At 34.4% G+C, this 27698-nt stretch overlaps 1 pseudogene; it reads right to left on the reverse strand.

Moving 5' to 3' along the window:
- Positions 1 to 802: 802 nt before the first annotated feature.
- Positions 803 to 27698, reverse strand: part of LOC124371600 — a 52459-nt pseudogene continuing 25563 nt past the window's right edge.

Here is a 27698-nt window from a genome sequence, read left to right on the forward strand (position 1 = left end):
TTTTGCATTTATTTTAATGTATAGTACTGAATGGTTTTATCGTTACATTTATATTACTATTAGACTGCAACTGACTAATAATATTGACTCATTCACTGTATGGTAGGTACTATACTACCTGTTACAGTATTTAAAAGATGTATAATCAGGTTCAGAAATTGTATTTAATGGTACCATAACTAGAAATAATATCATTAATTTGTTTGCTACCATTTATTTTTAAGTTGATTATAATCTGGACTCTGTTTTCTGGGTATTGGATAAATTATGTATTCGACTTTCAATATATGTTACTTAACTTTTAATTGTTAATTTCGCTTGTTTTTTTCAATGCATCTCTTGATGTATTGGAAATCGTTCCTTTTCCAATTGTATTTTGTTAGCTCTATGATTTTACACTTTATTCTTTTATTTATTTTGATATCCAATGTTTTGTAGCGTTTTGTGGTGCTATATGTGTACAAAATAATAATAAAATGTACCAAGATATAAAGGTGCTAAAACATAACTCATTCCATAATTATTTTCTTGAAAGTGTTTTAACACTGTTAACATTCTTCTTTAGAAATTTCAAAATATGTTGCTCTCATATATTCATTTACTTTGTTTCCATATGATTGATATATACATTTTGATCATCATGATCAATTTACTAATTTCAATTTATGAATTAAATATGTTTGGTGTACAATCAGATTGTCACAGCTCAAGACAAAACAGTCACGCTTCTTATAATAATTAAACTTTTCCGAATAAATATGGGAGTCTACAAAATAACTGAATTTTACTTTACCATCTTTATTCTTGTATATAAATAAATTTAATATACGATTAATTAACACAAACTAATTCTATATCGAAGTAATACAAAAGCACCTTACAACCAGAAGTCCAGAGAACCAAGGAACCTGTATTCAAATATTGTTCTCTCACGAGAACTAACCGTAACAAGTAACAATACAGTAGTAACAAATTCGATTCATCGATTGCTATCAGTAGCTTCGAAGGACTGGTGGAACTGATGGACATTCTTGCTCGTTCAACGTTTTATCAATTACTGCCCTGTATTCAAAGGATACCTGAAACGTAAAATCATAGCATTAATGCACAGACAGAGCGCCAAGCTCTCTCTACAGATGTGCGACGTAAACTTCAAAAATAACTTTATCGCAGGTTGAGGTCTGAAAGTTGTAATTCACCACTCCAACCCCTATCAATAGGATTTTACTCAATAAAAAACTTGACCATGATTTTAGTCTTGCAAAGAACTTCAGTAACAATACTTATATTATGTAAAAATACACATTTTTCTTGTATGTGTATAAAGGGTGTTCAAAAATGTAGGGAAATACTTAAGGATACCTTTAATATGTGTAAACAAACAAAAAGTTCCCCTATCACTATGTCACTTAGTTCCTCGGTCTAGTCGCTTCGTGTAACGTTTTTCTGTCTGTCTGTCCGTATTTTTAATAAAATATCATAAATAAGGAACGGTCAATTGCACGTTTTTATGTCTCATTAGGTTGTAACTTATTGATGAAGTAAAAAAAAACTGTCAATTATAGTTTCAAAATGTGGCAAAATGTATTGAAAACCGATGTGAAGAAAAATAATTAAGACTTGTTCTTGTTACAATAGCTTGTATAAAAAGTAAAAAAGTTGAGATAAACAATAACAGAATGAATGCGTGTTAACAAAATAACCATGCTTTACCTTTTTATTGTGAATTACATAAGACTATTTTAGGTTTTGGAATTGTGAATATAACTACAACTATCCACAATAGAATCTTACATCAGAAAATATTTTACCTGAATAAACATTAATTGCATATTTTAATATTATACGTTTTTATGGAGAAGTTAGTCCATTTTCATATATTACCTTTCCAGTTTTGATATCAATCTTGGATAGTGTGTGTTTTCGCCAGTGCTGGTCCATAGGTTTGATCGTCTGCCCTGCAACTGGCTTGGAGTAATCATATTCATCATTCCTGGTCTGAACATACATTGCATAAAGTAATAATAACCAATAATACTACTAATGAATTGAAAAAATATATTACAAACAAGATTCTTAACAAAAGCAGATAATTTATGTCAAAAATACTAAAATCCCAATACTAAGTAAGTAAATGTACTGCATGTAACAACATCATCAACTCGGACACAACGTATGGCACTTCCAGGTAAGCTATAGGAAGTTGTTTTATAATGATCAATGGTATTGACTGACTTAAATTATGAATAAATTACAAACAATTCTACATGTTGAATCTAAAGAACTAAACCATTTGTTTTTTTAATTTAATGTTTTCATACTAGGTTGCAGTTTTGAATATACAATGACTATATATTCTAGAATACGTATATTTTAGAAAATCTGCTTGGAATTTTATATGGTATGATTAACCGTCGTCTCTTTGAGGTGATCTGTAATCTGTAAGAAGTTGGTCATAATGTTTTGGAGCCCCAAGCGCAGATCCTACATAAATTCTCTTTAAACATGGGTACCTCTGCACAGTTGATTTCAGGTTACGTGTAAGAACAGACTACGTATCCTAATATCGTCTGGAAAATAGAAATATTATTCGTTCCATATATTATTCATTTCTCAACTCCCTACCCTTTAGCATTTGCTTAGATACTTTGCTATAGGTACTCTATGAGTACACTTCACAGAAAGGTGTCTAATTCATAAGCTACACCAAGTTTATAAATTTTCAGAACTAAAATAAAAAAACAAGAAGGCGGATTGAGGATCAGGGTCCCCTGTGGCACCCACAACACCTCGTGACATCGTGGATAACGACACCGTTATCGTTTGTGGATATTGAGATTATGAATATTTCAGAAGTAGGCATCTTACAGAGATTACATACCTTGAAATCTTCTCTAGCATGAGCCCCTCTCGACTCCTTGCGATTCTCTGCACTATAGATTGTCTGTTGGGCGTTGATCATAAGATTCTGTAGCTCCAGCGACTCCACCAGGTCAGTGTTCCACACCATGCTACGGTCTTGTAACTAAAACCCAATTAATGTTCAATAAATGAATAAAAAAAACATACTTAAATCGAATTTACTTCTAGTATATGTTTGTATAACATACTACCATTATACAGGGTGAGTCACCTAAGGTGTTATAAACATATATTAGGAGAATCATTAGGCTACAGCAAAGAAACAAATTTCAACCATCTAAATAATATAAAATAATTAAATCTTTTAATTATTTCCATCAAATTTAAGGAGTAAAGTGTGCCAAAACTTGAGATCCCGGGTTTAGATCTTGAACATTTTAAACGTAAACCTGTGACATATAGCACGTCTTTAAAACTCTAACTGGCAAAAACATTTTTGTGGTTTCGTTTCCAAAAACATTTCACCATTTCGTATTGTGACGGACCGAAATACAACATTATGGTTTACCATAAAACCATGTATGTTCTACAAGTTTAAAAATAATATTGTGAAACTAGCAAATGTTGCAATAAATACGTTGACAAAATCTTCAGTAAATACTTTTTTAAATGGCCGATTACATGAACGTATAATTATATTTACTAAAATTTGACCATCTCCAAAAAAGTTAACATTTTGAAATTTTTAAATGGTTCTTAAAAAATCTAAATATAACAGTACATCATGGTGTACCTTAATTTAAACGTCTTTGAAAAAAATGTTTTTAATCCAAATCTATCTCTAATGATTTGTTTATCCAAGACTAAAACAGATTAAACGTTGAACATTAAGACATTTTCAGTTCTACTGATGTATGCTTTAATTTACTATTGCATTTTCAAACATAACTCTGTGCCACACAATTTGTGGGCTAATCGCGTAATAAGAAATATTTGGATATAATTGCCTCAATCAATATTTTAACCCTTTGGTATGGTGGTCCAAAGTACGTTACATTAATCAAGTAGGGTTAGAAATTAACCGCTGCCAAATGCGTGGGCCTCCATGCTATTGAGGGCAACGATAACTATCCACTCTCTCTTGTTCAACACCTCTGGCCCTTGGCAATTTACAAAGCTTGTACAATTCATCATCCTAGGTCGTTAAAGGAATGGCCCATTTAGAAAGTCCCAATAATCGGACTTGGGCTCATAATTGCAAATGAAGGTTGAGGACTGTTTTTCTATAGCCATTCACAAACCGGATGGACTGTATATGACAAAAGAAGATAGTGTATATGCAAAGTATCCACATAATTGTTTTTGTTGTTTTGGGGCGGGAAGATTAGATATTGCACTTAGCCCTAAAAGTACCTTTGAGATGTTTCTGAAGTGACTGAGTATTCTGGATGTGTAAAGTTGTGGGTAGGGACTGCTTCCTGTCGAAATCCATAAGGAAAGATTTTGGGCATTAATCTCAGTCATGTCTCTTTTGAAGGGGGACCCGCTCTATATCAGCCTCCAGTCACAGCGGGCAGGGGGCAGCACGCCCTTATTTTAGGCTAACAACTGCCTTTAACACTTAAGGTGCCCTATCACCTCCAACAGTCATCTTCCGCAGTAGACTAGACGTATCGATCTACCCTTGCATTCCAATATTTCGACATTTGCGGTTAGTGATGTGCCGCTCCTGGACATCCATAAGGTTGTCCAGATTTAATTCACACGTCGATTTTGGTTATACCCATTGTAGGTTCAACTGAAAGGTATAAACCAGCGAGAAGAGAACCCCCCTGGGAAAATCTACATAACTTGAGAACCATTCAAGCAACATGATATTGTACACGAGATAGTGACCTTTATATCAAGTTGGTTACACTGTGGTATTTTATGAGTTATTTGATACGCATAAGGGAGTTTCGTTGCGTGCCTCTTAAATCAAATTTGTCTGTGAAAGAAGTGATAGGAAAGAGTAGCTGTGCAAAGTGTAAGAAAATTACCAAGTATTTCAGATTGCTAATAGTTCTGACAATCTTCTTTTGTTGTCTACAATCTTTGCTATTGAATTTTATCATTTTAGAGCGCGAATTTCTTTATAAGTTTAACTTTATGTAATTGTTGTTAGAATCATCAAGAAAGGGCCATCTAATTGAATTCAATTATCTACAGTTGTAATTGTATAAACGCAATATTTTCTAAATGACCCATTTTTAATAAGAAATTATTCATGTTAATTATCACAATACTGAGATATGGCAAGCGCAATGCAAATGATTCTGTCTTACTGAGCTTCCCTCGGTAAAATCGCAAAATCTATTTTAATTAAATCTATTCTATGCAAAATCTATTCTTATTTAGTTCTAACTTTTTTCTTGGTTGCTTAAAATTATCTTAACTAGGATTAACTAATTAAATCCGAATACCCAATAAAATGTTATTCATAAATGTATTCTACATCTCCGTAGATCGGCTTTTATTGTAGTGTAAGGAGATATGACTCGACGTAATGTAGGTGAGTTATCCTCATCAAAATAATATCCAAAACCAGTGACAAATATACCGTAGATAAACAGTCCTCTAATCATTTATAGCAGAACTGATTCTTAAGAATCTATGGTTGCCCAATTTCAAAAATTAACTGTGCAAATGCTACGCCATTTGTGCTCATTCCGCCTTATCACATAGAAAAACTAATTGAATTGAATAGAGATGTAATTACAGCTTGTTGTATTCAAAGCTGTAGTTACAGAAATATAACACATTCAAATATGGGAAACTCTTGAGTAGAGAGGAAGGAAATGACCTTGTACAAGTACGTGTTAGAAATCATTCCGTTCAAACGATTTTTTTATCAAATTTTTTCGTTATAAAAATAAATGTGAACAACCACCCACCTTAAGGTCAGAGAGCGATTTGTACAGAGCGTCCATCTTCCGGCAGCCTTCCTGCAGTGTAGCAGCCTCCCGGAACACAGCGGCATGTGTCTGCATTGTCTTCTGCATGTCGAGGCGTAGTTGAGCTGTCAATGTTGGTCCATTCGCGAACCTCAACCAGTCCAAGTTGGCTAGTGATGCCTCTCCTGCATTCTTAAAATAAACATTTATAATATGAGTATTTATAATGTCTATGTTCTTCCCTTAATAATGCAACCCAAATACATACAAAGCGCGTATGGAAACAAAGCATTTTCTAACATGTGTTCCATTTGATTTTTTTTAAATTTTGATTCCCTACACCAATTCCTACAATATTGGGCCACCCTTTATGAGATTCTCCGTATATTTATTATTTTAATTTGTAAACTACTACTAAATTCACAATACGATGAGATAAAACGTTAAATCCAAGGAAAGGCGATAGAAACATGGATTTATCAATTAACCAATTAAAACTCGTGGCTGAAACGTAAAACAAAGAAACTAAATCTTTGTGCGATATCAAAGATAAATAAGTTATCTTATACTATAAAAGAGTAAAATATAGTTTTATCTAGTATTTTAAATATTATAAAATGAAACTTTTAAACAATTTAATCTGCTAGCCATAGAACCAATTTTATTGCGATAAATAATTATAATCACGTTAAATTATTTTGTTTTATCATTTTGTGACAACACACAGATTTTCAACACTACTTAATAAATTAAATGGGATAGATAAACGTGTTGTGAGATGTACTTCTTATTTTACAGCACATTTATTAGTTAACATAAATTTAATAATCATAAATTAATTCTGTTTTTTTTTCTTATTCAGAAATGTGTTTCCGTATCATGCCATCCTGCCTCTCTATAAATCCTTATTAATACCTTATAAATCATCACTTTTCGGTTTATAAACAGCAAAAAGAACTTTTTATACAAAATTACATCAGAAATACAATGTAAACCGTTATGGCCATCTCTGATTTCAATACTACTGGAAGGTATATATAATCTAACTCATGTATACGCTCCTCTATAATAGCCTACGAAAAGAGGTAAGGAACAGTTGGAGAACGTGATCTAAGCAACGAGTAATACTCCACGCATTTACTTACTGGACTTATGTCTACTTTCTCTCCTGGCTTGTTCTCTTGAGCGATTTTCTTGGCGCACGCTCTGCCAAAGATGACGATGTCGAGGAGGGAGTTGGCTCCGAGCCTGTTTGCCCCGTGTACAGAACAACAGCTGGCCTCTCCGCACGAGTACAGTCCGGGCACCACCACATCTTGTCCGTTCTTCACAGTTAAAACCTGTTCAAAACCAATAGAATAAATGTTCTAACGTAGGGTTCACGGGGCCAAAAATAGATATGTACCGTTATTTAGTTGTACTTCATATAGTACATATTTTCGCAACCCAGTTATTTGTTACTGGTTAGTATAAGTTACATCCGATGTTCTTGGAACTAAATTCTTGGCGGATTGATAACCGAATTGGCACGCATCTTAATGTTTTCTCTCGGAAACTTTGTAGCTGCCGATCCTGCTGCCGAGTAACATCTCGCGCGCCTTGTTCCATAAGTAAAAATTTATATTTTCGTATTATAAGTTCGCCCTTTCATGCGAGACATCTAAAAGTAAAGTAAAATTATAACTTGTAAAGTAACTTACCTTGAATGTGTTTTATTTGCCAGATAAACCTGGATAATATTTGTGGCGATGTCCTTCTGACGAGACCACGTTGTCGTGATTATAAGTTGTCTCGATAAATGGCTAAAACCGTCGCGATTTTGTTTTAGGCGAGTTGCAGGTCGCTCTTCGAGCTTACTTGTTGAGTCCAAGCCCAATTACTTCCAGTCTACTAATCTCCCCCTTTTCCGAATACAGCTGCATTGTCGAGCCAAGAATGCTGACGCCCGCGTTTGTGAGACAAGTTCATCGTAAAGGGAAGTTATTTTTAAAGTTTTAATAATTATTAATTTCGAAGGTACAATCCATAGAACATCGGAATATTTAGGCCCATCCCAAAGTATCATATTTTAGTTCATTCATACTCTATTTGGCAGCAAACATGTCAAAACTTTATTTTATTTTACCAACTAGAAGTGGTGCTTTAATGTTTATTTGCCAATATTAAACATAAACGTAAACTTCGAATTTCAAGTATTCATTACTACGACCTCAGCAGTATCCAACCCCATGTGTATTGTCCATTCAGTACAGATTGACTTCAATAACTGTAACGATCGATACAAATGCTTTATGCTATACGACATCGAAAACTGTCGCGTATTAACCTATCGCATTTAAAATAATCAATTTCCTTAAAAATCGTATGGATTAAAACATTTATTTTATACCTGACACTATTTAGAAATTATAAACACTGATTGCTAAAAATCTATTATATGTTCAATATCACAGACCTTATGGACAAAACACTGTATATACAATATGGTTGCTGTCACAGTGAAAATAAGGTTATCAGTTCCAAGTAGTATGATCTGTTTGTTATAATTTCTTGTCAAGATTTTCCCAGAATTTTGGTTTTATAATTCTTAAATCTTGTATATCTTACACTCGTACATCTTGGGTGTTTCAACTTTGTTTAAGATTTTCGACCATAGATGTTGACTTACATAAATCAGCCCAAGTAATAAAAATATTCCAGCAAATATTCAGAATGTGTGGTGGAAAACCTCCACCTCCCCCCTCAAGCTATTTAGGCATCTTCCCAAAATCCTCAGTGAAGAAATACTCGTTTAACTGAACACTGAAAGAACCCGCATGTAATGCAAGCAAAGGCCAGGAGGAAAGACAGCAATCTTCTTCCACGATTGCCTAAAACAATTTTGCTGACAAGGATACAAAAGACACACTAAAGGTGCGTCCTAAGGCGATGCTCTGTGTAGTGTACATCTTAAAATAGATCCAGACGATTGTCAAGCCGAAGGATGTGGGTAAAGAGATTCAAATGATCCGAAAAATGTCCTGCACTTTAGACTCCGGGTATTAATAATCTTGAAGATGAAGACCATCATTACCAGAGACCCTGCAGATGAACAGGAATCCTAAAAGTGTTGTGTTTGTACCCCACCCAATATAGGGGGAAAATCTTCCTGAATGCAAATATAACAGCACCCTGCAGAGGCTAGCATTAAGATCGGATAGACTAACCACATAATTCTATAAAGAGTACAAATCACGAATGGTATACAGGTTTTGACTGAGATTGTCTACGAAACATTAGGAGATAAAAACTGTTCAAGATGTCTATTGTATGTCCGGGGAAATTTGAAATAAAGAAAGTGGTTACCAGGTGGAAGCTCTCCGGCCGTACACCCTTGTTTTATTTTCTTGCAGGTTCTGGATAGACTAAGAACTAACATTCATGAAACCACCATTAAAGTAGAGTAACAAAACTGTATTCTACCCAGCTTGTCCGAGATCGATTTGTCAAGGATTGTTATTCTTATGCACTATTGCATCCGGTAGTAGATACAATAAATAGTGGTTATATCGGTTAACGAATCAGACTGTAGTGAAAAGATACGTAGTGCTAGGTGGAAGCTTTATTATTAAGATCAATTATCACTTTCGGTTAATGAATAAGGTTTTCCAAATTCTAAACAACACGAAATACAGGTATATCATTAGAACTTATGAGGATTGTATGGAACGTTTGTTATTACACTGTTTTAATTTAAGATAAATTACAATACATTAGTAACAATTCTTCCCACTCTCAGAAATCCGAATAATAAAAATAAGCCAATAAAAGGCGTTCAAGGATATAAAGTTGACACCGACAGTAAAATATTGATATAATATTTGTTAAACGCAACTATAGCCTAGTACCTACGGGTAGTATACGATCGTATCTTCCTAAATTTTACAACGTTAAAATATAAGTGGACGATACCTGTCCAATGTAATTGGTGGGCACGCCACCCATGTTGTAATGTACAGTTGGCAGCACTGGAATGGGGTCCCGGGTGACATCCACTCCGGCAAATATCATGGCAGTCTCGGAAATTCCGGGTAGACGAGAAGCCAACTGCTCCTGTGGTAGGTGATGTAGCTGTAGGTACAGATGGTCCTTCTCTGGTCCGCAGCCTCTAGTTTGAAAATAGATTAATGTCAGATTTCAATTTACGTCACTTTAGTCATCCTGTGACTATGGCGTTTCTCAAAGAAAGATTATTGTTCACAAGGCAGTCACGTAGTTACCCAATTGAACATTTTAATATTATAAATTCAAGCTTATACATTTATGAAAATTAGTATAAGGCTCTCCGTGTTTCAAGAATACAACCACGGTTAATTGGTATGTTAATGAACTCAGAGCGGAAAATGTTCAGGAACCGATATCACTTGTGATCTTAAGTGGCTCTTTGTTCAGTTAGGACGAAAAACTGAGGAAACTTCTCACTGCGTGACATAAGAGTGATAGGGTGTTTAGGATGGCTACGGGTAAGAAATCGGGGTCGCATGTATGGCACTACTTCAGTTATGCCACTTTAGAAAAAGGTGAGACTTTCTCTGTTTCACACTCTGTCAACAGTAAAAGCGGGCAAAGAATGGTACTCTCTTACTTTTAGACTTGCAAATACCTTTAACATTAAGAGAGCCCACTCAAACAACCATCCTCTACATTAACCTGTATACCTATCGATTAAGTTATTCCTTTACTCCACTATCTGGATATTTATTGTCAGTAATGTGTCTCTCCTGTACATCTATTAAATTGCCCAGATGTAAGTAACATCGGTTTTTGCTGTACCCAGTGTAGGTTCAACTGGAATGTCTAAACTAGCCGAAGTAAACTCACCTGGAAGAAAATCTTGGTAAGATCATGTCTCACTTCTCAGCTGCATAAATTACAACTGAGATCATCAAAAGCAGTCACTTGGACTCGTAGATGAAACGAGAACATCATAAAAGCTACAGGATCTGGATCAAGTAGTCTTATTTGTGAGAGTAAAGTAGATAGAAGAAGTTCAGTATTATTGTAAGTATCAACTCTGCCGTTACTGTATTTTCACTTCCTTCAAATTTTCATACTTCACCACATTTAATTATGCTCATAATGCTGGTAAACTAAAAAGATATAAATATTTAGAAGTCTGAAAATAGTTGCTATTATTTGTGTTACCAAGGTTGGGTCCTACATATCAGGATAGGTTTGTTACTCTTAGGTTTCAAGTAACATTTTTCAAGAAAGTGAATAAGTCTATATTAATTTGACAATCAGTTCAAAAATATTGAACGCTGAAGTCACATTTGGAATTTATGCACATGTATACCAATTACCTGCCTTCCCTGATCTCAATAGTCATGGACCTGGATACGACATCACGTGAAGCCAAGTCTTTGGCTACTGGGGCGTACCGCTCCATAAACCTCTCACACCCTGAGAGTTAATGAGATAACCTCCTTCGCCCCGGCAGCCCTCTGTTATCAGGCAGCCGGCTCCGTAAATTCCTAATGTAAGAGTAAAGATGTTTGTAGAAAATGCATTCTTACAAACTTATATAAATTACAAATATATTACTTGCACTATAATTTTGAAAAAAGCCAGTTATAAAACATCATACATCATTTATTCACTTAAGCCTTCCGGTTCGTTTCACGTCAAAGCATTTCTTACATATGATTGTATCTTCTTGAAATATTTCGGCCTCTGTGTGAAGAGCCCATCTTCAGTCATCCATGAATATTGATTTCGATATAACATCTGCTGACTGAAGATAGCTCTCCACAGGGAGGCCGAAATATTTATGAAGATACAATCATATGTAAGCAATGTTTCGACACTGTGCGAGCCGGAAGACTTTGATGTTAGTTATGACAACGTAAGCATAAGTATATATATATATATATATATATATATATATATATATATATATATATATATATATATATATTGATTAAAATTCATTTTTTACCTTTTAAACTGTATGATACATTTTTAGGATTTAAATCACCTTAACACTCAAGCAACAACTGTTATACACAGTTACTATGTTTTATTCAGAAATAACAATTATGAATTCGAAATCCAATTCTATAACATCATTCTCTATCACAAATTTTATTTTCTACTAAACCATCTATACTGAATAGTTCTATCAAAACTGATATTAAAAATTGAAAAAGGGTAATAGAAGTAAAAGTGGAAGACCTTTTCCATTACTTATATTTATAAAAACGTTTGGTCATGATTGGAAATTTGTTTACAAACTTGTTTTATTGTAAACCAATGAAACTTCATGGAAGTGCCAATCTTTAAATTAATGTGGACTAAGATATTTTACAAGTAACTACAGGAAGAAGAGATGTTTCACGACACATGCTACAGACTTACCTGTCGGATGGAACTGGACAAACTCAAGGTCCTGGACGTATAGGTCTGCTCTGGAGACCATGGCGGTGCCGTCTCCGGTGCAAACGTGCGCAGCGGTTGTCGAGAAGTATGTCCGACCGTAGCCTCCTGTTGCTAGGACCTTTACATAAACTCGTATATTATTAACTATGCGGGTTCCTAAATAGTAAACGTTCCAGTCAAGTGAGTTTAGAAGCTGCTGTTAAATGCGTTATTGCTCTGGAATTCATTAATGTATTAAATCGGATGTTAAAAAAAGTCCCACACGGACTTGATAATTCCCGAACGATTACAGGTAAAGCAAACTTGGTACATCTTTACTGTAACTAACTATACATTTACTTTTTAAAGTAAATACCGTATTTTTTCATGTCATGTCAGGGGAATGGCCAACGAAGAGTCATGAGGAAAGCGCAAATGAGAGCATAATAGGTCGAGTAGTAGCTACATCAAATTATTAGCAGGCCTTTATTAGTAAAGTACAATGCTGCAAATCCGACCTCAAAAGGTTTACTGTTTTAAAAATTGTACTGGTTTAACGTTTGAATCATTTACAATGTAGGTCCTGTTCTATATGATTAAATACTTTTTTCTTGGCTCAAGTTGTGAAAGTTCAACTTACTAAATGAATACTGGACCTGAGAAATAGTTTATAAGGTAGTTAGTGACTCTTCACATCCAATGAAGGATGGTCTACATGGAGTTCGGCAAATCACTTTGACGTAAACATAACTCTAGATTTACATTTCAGTTCAAGGGTGATGGTCTTCCAAATTATCTCATTGTACCTATGTATTTGATCTTTCCCTGTTGAGTTGAATGGTGAGGTAATGGTTGTAGCAAATGCATCAGAATGGAGGAAGGAGATTTGTTCAAGAGAAAATAAGGAGGATCCTCTATCTGAGTGGATAAAAGAGGGGAGGTCAGAGATGGTAAATAAATCAGTGATGCATTTTATCACCCTAGCAGAAGTAAGATCGGGGCAACGACAGGCAAAAGAGAAAATATACTCGTAGACTAAAGTGAGGAAGTAACGATTACGAAAGTTGTAGGAACGTAACCTTTGAAAGCGGTATTAAGGCGCCCCATAAGTGCTGTCGCTTTAATAAGACGACATCGATGTTTTACAATCCGCGGTTTAACCTCAGCACAGTCCGGACAACCTGATGTCATCCTTGTGACTTGTGGAAGTGCAGAAGGTTTCATGTACACATACAGTAATACATTCTGGTGGCACACTGTTTCGTGGAGGTGGTTTCACTTATTTGAACTGGTTGCTCCACACGCTCGAGGAAACATGTCTGATGTCATCCTTATGACTTGTGGAAGTGCAGAAGGTTTCATGTACACATACAGTAATACATTCTGGTATTCTCTGGGTGGCACACTGTTTCGTGGAGGTGGTTTCACTTATTTGAACTGGTTGCTCCACACGCTCGAGGAAACATGTCTGCTTTGAAATCCTCGGATTCTGGACGATAAACAATTTTGAAGTAGTAGAGAGATAGCTTCAGTCTCAATGACAAATTTTATTATTTTATATCTTACTGGATTGCTTCTTGTTAAAAATGAATGACAATCCCGGTTGATCTGTTTCGATCTTGAAGTGTTTTCTAAACAGGAACGCTGTCCACTTACGTAGTGGTTCCATTATGGCAGTATCCTCTTTCTTGACGGCGGAGTGAACTCTCTCACTTTTGGGCAGAGTACGAGAAAAGAAAGGTACACGTCGCGTCGGTTGTCTTGGCTGAGCGTGGCGATGAAGGCGAAACCTGAGGCATTCGTTTCAACAACAAGAGGGGATTTGTGAGTTATGGCTGTGATGATAGCGTTGGCCGTGTCTCGTTTTAGTGTTTGAAAATGTTTTACTGTGTCGAGAGGCAGTAAAAGTATTGTAGGAAGTGAGTAGGAATCGGTCTTTGGGTAAAGAAATGTCAAGAGGGGTTTTGTCCTCTCTGGGTCAGGTTTGATGGTTATATAAAAATACACGGAGTTACAGATTTAATATCTTACAACGTATTTAGCCTAAACCTGTAAAGAGAAACATGATATTTTATTAAATTAATTGTACCGAAAATCTGAGACGAATCCACAATGAGAGAGCATATTACGTATAAGCGACAAATGCAATATTAACATTCGTGCCAAGTCTAAAATAGGGTACATACATAAAATATACCAAATCGTTACTCTTTTATATTTTCACATCTTTAAGATGGCTAACAGAAATTTACATTAACTATAATTTGTACTGTAGTTTTCCACCATTTATAATTTTAATGGCTCAGTACTTGTCTCACAACATATACCTGAAAGTTTTCAACCAACTTCACTGTTACAGAAAGAAAGATATATTCTGAAAATCTTACAGTGTTCTTGGCACGAAAACGATGAATACTCCCGTCCTCTAAACAAAGCGCGATGATGCCTCGACACTCTCCTTTCTCCATCAGCAGATCGAGAGCGAAGTATTCAATGAAGTAGTTGCAGTCGTAGCGAAGCGACTGGCCGTACAGAGTGTGCAGTAAGGAGTGCCCCGTACGGTCGGCTACAGCACAGCAGCGGTGGGCCTGACCACCCTTGCCGAACTTGAGACTCTGGCCGCCAAACGCTCTCTGGTAGATCTTGCCCTCCTTAGTGCGAGAGAAAGGCATACCTGAAAATAAATATAAGTATTTATATATAAAAATAATTATAATTGCTTAAACAACTAATGCACGTTACCAATAACCCGTTTTACCGCATTTTTTCTAAATAAACCTCAACGAGTCTGTTATCTGAGGAACCTACTGTATAAGCTATAGAGACTCTAACAAGCGATTATTACACAGACAGTTATCTTAAAAACAATAAAAATGTTATTCGTTATCCGTTATTTAATATGAATTAGTATTGTAACGTTAAGTATGACTTCAAATGTTGGAGGAGTTCCACACTATATTATTTTACAAACCTTCTCACCCAAACTTTAAGAATGAAAGAGCCGGATCAGAAATATTACTCTAATTATGTTTTGATAAGTTTGTCTTAATGACGAAATCAGCATTAGTGGATAGCAAACACACTCGTAGTTACAATTGAATCATGTTTTCAGAGCAGAGAGCACTGTATGTTCAAACAACGATCCTCCCTCTACGTAAACTAGCAGCTGATTACAAAATATATCAGGGAAGAGCGTCATTTAATAATTAACTAGTCATGTTTCCAGTTGACATAAACTTAGAATCAGCTATAATTCATTTACATTTCGATTTTACTTAATACTATGCGATGGAAGTGCTCAAGGAGTATGAAACGTGAGGTTATCTGAAAATTCTTTTACTTGCCGCAACAAACACCCACTGTTTGGGGATATGTAAAGCATACATGCAGATCATACAATTATAACTGAAATGAAACTCAGACAAGAAGATGTTAATAATAAGTGGAAAATAAATCATTATCAAATTGTATTGTTCACATAAGTGTATTGATTAAAAAACATAATAAACAGGAAGGATTACCGAATTACATTGTGTAAACGTGTATAGAAAGTGGACTGCCTGTTATAGAATGTTGTGCTACTGGGCAATTTGAAGACGCGTAGTGCACATAAAACTTCTATAGAAAAATTTCAATTTAATTCTATATAAATTTCATAGTGATTTGATAAATTTGTTATTTATGATTAGTGCCCCACAAGTTGGAAACAACATTCCACATACCTACATAACGCATATTACTTAAAACAAATTGTACGCAAATCGGTCCAAATATAGTGACCGGACCATAATTAATTTCTTCTTATTCTGCTATGGGCGCTAGTTTGGTATCACACCGAAAGGAGCGCTAGAAACAGCACGCTACAAAATAGTCCGATGGTGGATGTGCATGTTAATCCCTCCCCCCTTCTACACCCCGCCTACCATTTGCCAGTTTTATGTGTAGGAGAAAAATTACTGATCTGCTTACATAAGGGAACAGCTGATGGTCAGCTGCGATATGGCAACACGTCATCGGATTGTTTTTGTGTAGGTTGTTCTAGTCGTTTTTTTTTTTTTTTTTTTTTTTTTTTTTTTGATTGGCTGACGTGATTTCTGAATATTAAAGTACCGTACCTGTTGAGATTACCAATACAATTAATCATATTTACAATTTTCATTATTAAATTCCTTTAAATTTATTTACTCGTATTGTCACGATATTCATATTTTTATTTAATGTATTGTAAACTACAAGTTACATACATGTTTACTAATGTACTCTTATGCAAATAACGCTATTTACGAGTATACTACTGTATATGGCAATGATTAAAAATACAACCAAAAACCACTGACTTATTTTTACAGAAATCTCTATAAACCATAGTCAGAAGAATTGTCAAGATTTTAGCGGAAAAATAAAATCGATGAATGTGAATTTGGCGCCTTGTATTTAATAACGGAAATTAGACCCGCCCGTTTCCGGAGAACTAGGGAGGAGGGTACCACACTGTGAGGCGTGACAATCGAATTGAGGAACCTACTTTTATCATGGACAATCTATTGTATGTTCTTCATTCTGTACTCTATGGTCCAGTAGAACTTCCAAAATAAGTATTAATAGAATATATTTTTATTCATGTTAAAAAGCAAAACTAACCCCTAAAGTCCTAATATTCAAAATTGTTAAAATATACAGCCCTCATTTAGGACTTAATCAAACAGTACTCAAATTGTTGTATACATTTTAAATAAAAAAGGACGCAACGCAGTCAAGTAGAACTAATTCCTAAAAGACTTATTGGATTCCAAGTTTATCGTAACGCGAACTTCTAAGAGTTTCCTTACAAATTAATTTCCAGATAAAAAACAGGACGAGAGGTGTGCAAAAAATGTTTACTTCCATGTATTTTCAAGAAAAATTGTATAAAAAATTGTAGGCTTACCATAATTTTCCAGTTCAATCACAGCATGGGGCGCTTCACGGGCCATGTAATGTATCGCGTCTTGGTCTCCCAGCCAATCCGACCCTTTCACGGTGTCATACCTGTTCATATAACGCTAATGAAGTAATATTACACAACAACGGTTTTCTCTTAATCAAGTGGTACTTTGATTGCAAGTTTAGTATTACTTCAGATTTCATTTTTATTATTAAACTATACAATTAAGTTCATTTCAGTACATCGACAAATTAAATAATATTATATTACATATAATATAAAAGTACTGATGGATAAATAAATATTTTATTCGTTAAATGTCATCTTAAAGAATGTTTCTCACTCAAATCCGAAAGGAGGGACATTGTGGACCTTATGGAGATGTTAACCATGGAGACAGAAGTCAAAAAATGTTCCTCTTTTCTGATTACTGGAGTGGGTTGTTTTTCACATTGTCTATAAAATGGCCTAAAATGTTCCTTTTTATAAACCTTTTAGTATGGTGATCTCTCTCAATGTGGCTTTTCCCAAAGGAATATCGACCCTTCCACCCGCGGTACTTGAATAGTTTACCGGTGACTCAATGATAATAAGTGACACGAGTGATGGAATTATGGGGTACGGCCATGTAGGGAGATGGTTTTTTGCAGTTTTCCGAGCAAACTTAGATCATTGTCATCACTGGTTATGCTTATGAGAATTATCGTCTGCAGTATAAGGCCATACAAATTAATATTTTTACTGATAGCAGGGAGCTTTGAAGGCACTGGCTTTCTGTGTGTTAATCTCAAAACTTGTCTAAGTTTTTGTTGTCATTTCCTTTGCTTCATCGGCAGAATCAACAACGCTATTCTTTGTCAGGTTTGAAGCCGTAAGGGAATTATGGAAAAATGAGAGGGCTGATGTTTTGGTAAACTTGGGTTCAGCATCAAACAGGACGAACTGTTCTGTGGAATTTCCAGGTGTGTAGGCTCTAGAGCTATCTCGAAATGGTTTTTCATTGTAAGATTAATGTTATCGGGCTTATTGATGAGTACGCTTGTTCTTCATTCGTAGAAGATAATATCTGTTCTCCTCGATACGGGCAGATGATTATCTTATCGGTTAATATAATCACAGGGCATAAACACATCCTGCTGAAAAACATTGTCGTTCAGTGGATATTTTTAGAAATAATACAATTTGTATAGTGTGCATTGAGCAAGACTAAAAGAATGCGGCAAGCTAGCTTATATCACTAGAGTAAAGGTCACTGTCCTGCACGTACCGTGTTTCAAGCGTTGTGCGTGTCTCGGTTTGTCTAAAAGTGAATTTTTTTAGTTTTTATTAAAATGGTGCTCTGTGGCGTCTGTGAAAAGGAGTGTAATGATGGTAGTATAAAGTGCACGGGAGGATGTGAAAGGAGTTTTCACCTTAACTGCGTGAGTAATGACCCTGATGGAAAGATTAAACGGTCGACGAAAGACTGGAAATGTTCAGGGTGTAGGAACAAGTTTTCTTCGCAGGGGAGTGTGAAATCTACCACTTCATCATCGGACGTTCTTACAAAAGACTTTCTCGTCAAGGTTTTGGAAGAGTTTAAGAAGGACGTTTTTTCCGAAATGACCGTTTAAGAGCGAAATGAGTGAGATCTCGACGTCGGTGCAGTATGTGTCTGATAAACTTGATGCTTCGACTTTATTGATGGAAGAGATAAGAAGCAAGTTTACCGAGTTGCAGAAATATTTTGCTTAAAGCTAAGAATGAAACGCTGAGTAAGGAAGTAATTGACTTACAAGAAAGAATGAGAAATTTGGAACAATACTCGCGTGTGAAAAACATTGAGATTAGTGGTCTACCGGTAACCAAGAATGAAAATGTGAGCGAGTTGGTGGCAGACTTGGGAGCAGCTCTGGGAGTGGAGATGAAGGAGACGGACGTCGGCGCAGCACACCGGATACCCTCCTTCAGGACTGACCGGGAGCCGGTACTCATCGTCCAGTTCTCAACCAAGGGGATGAAGGAGCAGTGGATCACCAAGGCCCGCCAGAAGAAGAGTCTCACGGCCCGAGATGTCAACCAGCACTTCCCCATCCAGCGAGTCTACATCAACGACCACCTCTCGCCAGAGAATAAGCAATTCCTAGCGAAGCTCAAGCAAAAGGGACGTGATATCGGCTACAAGTTTGTCTGGTCTCGAGATGGCAAGTTTTTCGCGAGGAAAGCTGAAGGCGACCCTGTCAAGAAGATAGTTACGTATGAAGACTTGGACAAACTTAAATAAATTAAGTAAGTTCTTTTTGGTCAGTAAGTTTTAGTTGTGCAATGATTGAGTACATATACATTTTTTTCATGAATCATTAAATTAATCAATTCAGTTAAAATAATTTTATTCTAAATGCAACAACAAATTTCTTTTAATAATTTTTTTTACTATTCAAAATAGTTTCAGTCAAAATTTAATTTATGCAAAAATAATAAGTATTAGGCAAAATTTCAATAATTTTTTATTGGTTTTCAGCCAAATTAAAAATAAAATTGATTTTATTGTTCTGAGTGAAATTTGGATTGGCAGTTATGAGGTTGGTTTGTATAATATTCCTGAATATAATACTTTCCATTGTTGTAATAATAATTATAGGTCCGGAGGTGTAATTTGCTACGTGTCCAATGATATTTGTGTGGTAAATTTAAATTTTAATCTAACGACTGCTGATGCTTTACTTTTAAAAATAAAACTTGATAATTTATTTTTTAACCTCTTATGTATATATAGACTACACAATTTTTCTGAGAATGATTTTATTGAAGAATTTACAAACAAACTAACATTAATTTCTAACAGTACCGTTTTAATTGGAGATATTAATTTAAATACATTAGAAAATACACAAAGTGTTCAAAGTTATTTAAGTATGTTAAGTAGTAACGGCTTTGCACAGCTTATTGATGGTCCTACTAGAATCACTGCTAATTCACAAACGTGTATAGACCATATTTTTGTCAGACACCGTGATTTAACAATTTTTAAAAGTGCCATTTTTTATATTGATCTCACTGACCACTGTATGTTAGGTTTAGCAATTACAGTTCCTAGTAATCAACATGTAAATAGCATAGTGGTTAGTCATGATTTTAGTATTATTGATTATGATGAAGTTGTATTAAAACTGAGTGATATAAGCTGGGATAGTTGTTTTATAACTGAAAATGTTAATGTATGTTTTAATGATTTTTTTTAAATATTTTATGCGATACTATTAATAGTTGTAAAAAAAGTAGGGGTACAAAAAGTAAACTTGAGAAAGCAAAGAAAATTAGCCCCTGGATTAACACAAAATTACTAAATAAGCTAAATAGGAAAACAAAATTATATAGAATTTATAAAACCAGGCCATATGATACGAATTTTTGTTCTTTCTATAAAAAAATTTTGTTTAGATGTACAAAATGAAATTAGCACAACAAAACATAGTTATTATCGTAAAAAAATTAATGAAGCTAATGGAGATACATCACTTCAATGGAAAATTGTAAATAGTTTAAGTGGAACCAACTCTAGAGGATCAGTTGAAAAAGTAGAACTGGATAGCGGGGAAATTTTATCAGATCCACAAGTTGTAGCGGACATAGTAAATCAATACTTCACTGAAGTTCAGTCTAATCAATCCGTTAATGTAGATAATAATTTTCTTTTACAGCAAATGTTATCATCTTTTCTCATACTTCCCACTAACGAAAATGAAGTTTCAGAAATCGTTAAACAATTAAAAAATAAAAAATCATCAGGTTTTGATAATATTAATACATTTTTAATTAAGCGCATTTCTCATGTAATATCTCCTGTTGTAACTAAAATAATAAATTTAAGTTTTTCAACTGGTGTTTTTCCTCGCAATCTAAAGTCAAGCGTAGTTGTTCCAATATATAAGAAAAATAAATCAATTAAGTTACATGATCTTCGCCCTATTAGTCTGCTTTCTGTGTTTTCAAAAATATTTGAGAAGATAATGAAGGTTAGGTTAATTAATTATTTAAATAATATAGGTTATTTTAGTATTAGTCAATTTGGTTTTCGTAAAGGTAAATCTACTGAAGATGCTCTTGTAAACTTTACAACTATGATTTATTCTAGCTTAAATCAAGGGAAAAAATCAACTGGTCTGTTTATTGATTTTAAAAAGGCGTTTGACTTAGTTGACCATGAGATTTTGCTGTTGAAATTGGAGGCGGCGGGAGTACGGGGCGTAGCCTTGAGTTGGTTCCGTGGTTTCATCGGGGACGGCTCGATTACTCCACTGATCGTTGGCCCAACGACCCTCCTGGAAGAAATGTAATTTGTACAGAGGGTCGTTGGCCCAACGACCCATTTTACAAACATGTTGATGTTCGATTACTCCACTGGTTCGTTGGCCCAACGACCATATTTGTTTCATTTCTGTAAATTGCAAATAAAGGGTCGTTGGCCCAACGAACCTTATATTTTTTATTTACTGGTATAGGTTCGTTGGGCCAACGATCAGTGGTGTAATTGGACCATGAATTAATATTAAGCAATAATATTTAAAGGGGGTCATTGGGCCAACGAACCTAAATGAAATGAATCGTACAATGTTCAAAAGAGGGCCGATTACACCACCAGGCGTTGGCCCAACGACCCACGCCGCTACATTAGCTCATTTAAGCGGCCACAGGGTCGATTAGTCCACTACTTCATTCTCCTTCTCCTTATAAGTCCGCTTGCAAGACAATGTTTTACTTTTTAAGCACTCCAGTTAATATGTAGTTTTAGTGTTGTTCTCGAGATACGATACTAATATATGTAGAAAATATGTCATAACTGATAAAGTAACCACATATATATTAAATACTAAAAATCAAATATATACATATTAGTAGGAGTATGTACTATTATATTAGTATTAGTACGCACAAATGCTATTATGGGCTGACATTTTGTTTATATCATTACCTGTTTAATATTTATGTAAAAAAAATTATGGTTGCCTGTAAAGTCGGTTTTACGGGCGAAGACTTTACGTGACAACGTCTTTTTCTCGGTAGAATATTTATTGATATGAATATTATTAAATTGCACAATAGGAACAAGGAATTGAATGAAAATAAGAATTGCACAAATTTTAACTATAGAAATATATTTTGTTTACTAAAACATTGTAAATAATTTGAAATTAATTAAAATTTGTTATTGTAAATGGTAAAGTTGAATAAAACATTTACTAAAATTGGAATTTGAAATTCTTGCTAAACACAGTTAAATTCTAACTCCGCGCGTGGTGATTGGCCGGTTTAGTTCGTTTGTTTGGTCGCACTGTTATGACAGGTTAGAGGTTATAATTTGTTATTTTAAATGTTTGACTAGCAATACGCGCTGTTTCTTCTCAATCGACTGAATTACGATTGATTGCAGAGTGATTTAAACTAATAATTTACTTAACACTATCAACATTTGTCAATAGTATGACATAACCTATAAACTCAGTTTCTCAACTTTTGTGTCAATCTAACAATTAATCAATCAATCATAGTTTACGATAATGAAATATCAGTGTACAATTATTTACCTTTATTGTTGTAGTTGTTGTAAATGACGAATCTAAGCACTCCACATTTTCACGAATAAACATAGTTATCTGCTTTATCCCGTGCGGCGGACCCACAGTTATCTGCTTTATCCCGTGCGGATCCCGTGCGGCGGACCCACTGGACGGGCATCGTAACGTTACCGGGCGTTACACTTTTTCATGAGTGACTCCGAGCCGCAACCTAATTTAAGACGTTGTCACGTCAAAAGGTTGATGTAAAGTATAAGTAGTTTTATATTTAACCAAATATTATATTATTAAATTTCGTTGATAGTTATATTTTGCATGGTTAATAAGAAGTCGGTAAAATGTATTGAAATCCCGTAAACGTTGTTAGACGCATATGTTTTACAAGTTTAGGAATAATTATAATAGTAATATCATATAACATCATAACGCTATTTCAAACCCGATTATTTTTTATAATAAAATGTATCGAGGATTAATTTGCATCTTAAAAACCTATTATTGTAAGATATCTCAGGGTCCATAATGCTTAATATCATGTGAAAATTAATAATTGTTAAACAGTTATAACTACAGTTAGAAGCGTTATTTACACATTTTATGGTGTTTGACATTTGACACAGGTCATTAACATATTATTACACAAGAATGCAATTTTAAACAAACGTTATGTTCGATAGATGAACCACTTTCGCTTAAAGATATTTTGCAATCATTTTAATTTGCAATCTTAAATCTTTGGAATCAAACAATTATAAAATACAAATAGCATAACAAGACACACAATGAAAAAATATAACACAAGATTTATACATAAAGAAGAAAATATAGTATTTGTCGATTACTACATTGCCTGTGACATAAAACAATTAAGGTTGACTGAGGTTTTGAGTAGGACGTTATGGTGTTAGCCGAATTATTCAATTAATTCAATTTAAATAATTTCGATAAGATATTCTTTTCAAATAATCTATAATGAATAACTTTTATAAACTATATCATTCTTAATACAAACACTTATTCATTGATATAGAAAATAATTCTGCAATAAAACCTACACTATTTAACGATGTGTTATTGTTTGACCACAATAAATCGATACTGGAAGTATATGATATATAATCTAATTAAAAATATATTTTAAATTATAAAGAATTAGTGCAGTTTGTTTATACCAGTTTATCCATAAAAATATTTCTATGAAATATAAATATTTTATATTTTGCTCACCTTACTTTGATAAATTTTCTTCCATGCATACAAAACAATCAGGTAATACAGTTTATTTGTTAAGCCATACCGTTATTTGGAAGCAACGTAATATATAATTTTATTTTAAAACATTAGGTCTATGGTAAAAGAGAACTGGATACAAGCAAAATATAAACATCATCTGTGATGTGTGTAAACTGTTGATGGTTTTTGAAATAGAATAATTTCAAAAAAGAATAACAGTATAATAACAGGGTATAAGCAATTTAAAAAATATTACAGATTTTAAAAGAAAACTTAATTTTAAATTTAAGAATTATATCAGATTATTGGTTTTAATATAATACACATTGTACATTTCTGACTACTACATTTTAAACTCGATTTAATATTAAATCTGCTCAAATCAACAGTTAGACCAGTGTTGTAGTTTAAATTAATGAAATCGCTGATTTTGTTTTATATAAAAACATAAGTAATATATAGTTCTTTTAAAAGCGTTAATTCATAAACTGGCATCAACTGGTGAAAAGATTGCAATGCATATATAAAATTGTAATACTAATCTTAGAAATTAAATGATAGACATTAATTGTTATGGAGACGCTGGTCTCTTTCGAATCCTTATTCTGCTCTTCCTCATGTGCCATTGGCCTTTACGAGAATCTTAACAAAGATTATAAGGGGAAGAGTCGATACAGTACAAGACCCACAGACCGGTTTAAAATCTTACTTCAGTGTATCTTGCCATTTGAAAATAATGTCGGTTTTTTTTAAATTTTGTTGGAAACTAAGGATTTTAGGGGCTGACGAAGCCAAACTTATTGTTTTGTAATTACGGCATCTATCAACGGCAATCACTGATGTCAATTGTTATTCAAGACAATTATATGATTCAAAATATAGCAATGGAATGTTTACAAACAATTGAAGTGGTTGTGAAGTTCCAGGCTTTGTGCTTGAGATTGGACGAATAAAGGGAAAGAATTTTCAAAGCAGCCATGGTTTAGGTTATTGATCTAAAATTATTATTATGCCCTCGTTCCCGGAAGCCAGCTTATCCTTGTGGCCTTACACTTACTTCCTGGTCTCTGTGCTGTTGTCTTGTCTTCTAAATCAATCTGCTCTTCTTCGTTTGATTGGCAGAACATGTCGTCATCACAATTTATTGGTGACTAGGGAAATACTTCAGTTTCCTCGATAAACGGCTCCGTGAACTCATGCACAAACGTGATGGAAATATTAAAAAAACATCGAGATTTTTGTATTAATTTTGTGCCTTAAAAAATAGTTAGGCCTATGTGTTTTAATTTGTAATCAAGTCTATTTACAAATTTTGCTTATACAAATATTTTTTTCGTTTTCATAGTGGTTTCTCATAAGATAAATATATAAACTAGTTTCCTAATGTTCAGGCGAATCCCATGGCATGCATCATCGAACCAATGTCCCTTATGCAGAAATGAGGATTCAAGCAAAATTTCAAGTCAATAGGTAAGTTAATCCTCACAAACATTTATGTACCCACTCCCATTGCCATGCAGAGGAAGTTGTCCGAAAAACATTTATGATCTTGAACTGCGCCCCTTATCTCCAAGGGAAAGGGGATTAAATAATTATCGTCATTTATCCCAAGGAATCTCTATGTCAATTTGTTTTTAAACCATGGGTCCCTAAATCCTCTAGGATTGTCGTAAAGAAATGTGGAGTTGGCCCTAGAACTTCGTATCTGTAGTTCACCATTTGGACCACGTCAGTGTTGGTTAAAATCTAAGGATCAGAACACCGTCCAGCAGTATTGTTCGAATATGGATTTAGTTAGAGGGATTTACTATACTTGAAATAAGAAATAGGTTTATGATGATATATGTGTATGTGACAATAGTTTCCACATAGTTCGGTGCCTCGTAACGAGGGTTGTTGTTATTATAAAGACAGTTTACTTTGTAATATTTTGAACAGTCTATCAGTTATACTCAATAATACACATCTCGTTAACCTATATACAAGTTTGATTATTTAATAGGCATCAACCTAACCTTTTCCAGATCAGAAGGTTAAGTATTCAGATCAAGTCGAGGTCACCAATATAGGAATAGGTTTGTTTGATATCTATTAAATAACAAAACTTGTATATAAATGGTAACGAGATGTGAATACAATTGATAGACTGTTCAAAATCTTACAATTTAGACAAAAAACTGTCTTAATAATAGCAATCCTCGTTGCTAGGCACTGAACTATGTGAAAATAAGGACACATGTATATTATTTTTATATTACATATTTCCACTGTACTTTGCACCTGCAGCTCCGCTCTCCCCTCCACGTTTTACTACATTTCAAGAGCTCGACAACCCTAAATATAATCAAAAGCACATCAAGAGGGTGTTCTTAATAGATGTTTATCTACATCTATTTAGGTGAAATTTCACATATAATATGAAAAATACCATTTAAAAGCAAAACTAGATGCTCAAAGATGAATTTTTATAGTAATTTGTTTAAACAATGAAAAAACCTATATAAAGAATTTGATAAACATTGCAATTTATAGTCTGAAAAACAAAATACCACATCGACCATATAAATGCATTCACTGTAGTAGTAATCCGAGGTCAAAACCCCCAGGCGTTCCACTATAAAGTCTGTTTGTGGAATGAAAGATTGACAAATCAAGTTCGAGACAAGTCAAGTGCCTATTTTCCATTCAATTTTTGCTCCATGTTAAAAAATAGAGCCTCGGATGAGCAGGCAGCATCCACACTAACAACATCAACACTAAAACTGTTTAAGGCTTCAATTTCACATAGAGGGTAACTACAAAGGTTTCTTGTACTATATTCAATTTACCTAAGGTTTACGCTGACACTCTAAGTAATGTTTGATATGATAAAGGTTAAATTTTAAAGTAACACAAGCCTGTTTTATGTATTTTTTGGCTCGGTTTCTGTAAAGTAATTTATACACATTCTTGTAATTTTTTTCTTTTAGCCGCCCCCTTATAGCTGCCGTCCTCGGTGGCCGCCTAGTTTGTCTAATGGCCATGATTGATTCTCCTTCTGTACAGGTCCACTGCTTCACTGTCTAAATCATACTGGACAATAATATTATAGAGATAATGTAAATAATGTACACAAATCTTAAGGTTTTAAAAATTTTCATAGAACACTTCTCAATAGTTGTTAAATAACCTTAAATACTAAAACACGAGCTATATGATTTCATAATATTTGATGTGTTGTGCAGTTTACACCTCGTCGAAACGATGCTTACCCAATTAAATTTTTACAATGTATCGGGTTTTATGTGGGGAACTAGAGGGTTTGTCCGGAAAGTAATAGGACTGATTTTCTTTTGCCGAGACTGTACTCCGGAGCGGGCGTGCACCGACTGGATTCGGTAGAGGGCGTTCCTAGCTAATGAACAAGCGGCTGGTCAGTTGTCTCCGAGCACCTGAAGAGTCAGGACAGGTGTTTTTACGTGACGTGTTTCTGTGAGTGGTGCAAGCCGAAAATGCAGCGTTCGATAGAGAAGAGGTACACGATTAGATTCATTGTGAAACTCAGTAAATCTGCGACAGAGAGATTTGATATAATCAAGCAGGCTTACCCAGATGTTGCTTTAGGAAGAAGTGGTGTGTTTCGGTGGCACCAGGCCTTTTTGGGGGGCCGGGAAGAGGTTGCTGATGATTCGACTTCGACAAACACCGACAATGTGATTCGTGTGCGCAAAGTTTTGAACTCAGACCTTCGAATAAGTATTAGTTTAATTTCCCAAATGTTACATTTACCGAAATCTGTGGTTCATGAAATTGTGA

Source organism: Homalodisca vitripennis, unplaced genomic scaffold, assembly GCF_021130785.1.
Source record: "Homalodisca vitripennis isolate AUS2020 unplaced genomic scaffold, UT_GWSS_2.1 ScUCBcl_1713;HRSCAF=5678, whole genome shotgun sequence".
NCBI lineage: Eukaryota > Metazoa > Arthropoda > Insecta > Hemiptera > Cicadellidae > Homalodisca > Homalodisca vitripennis.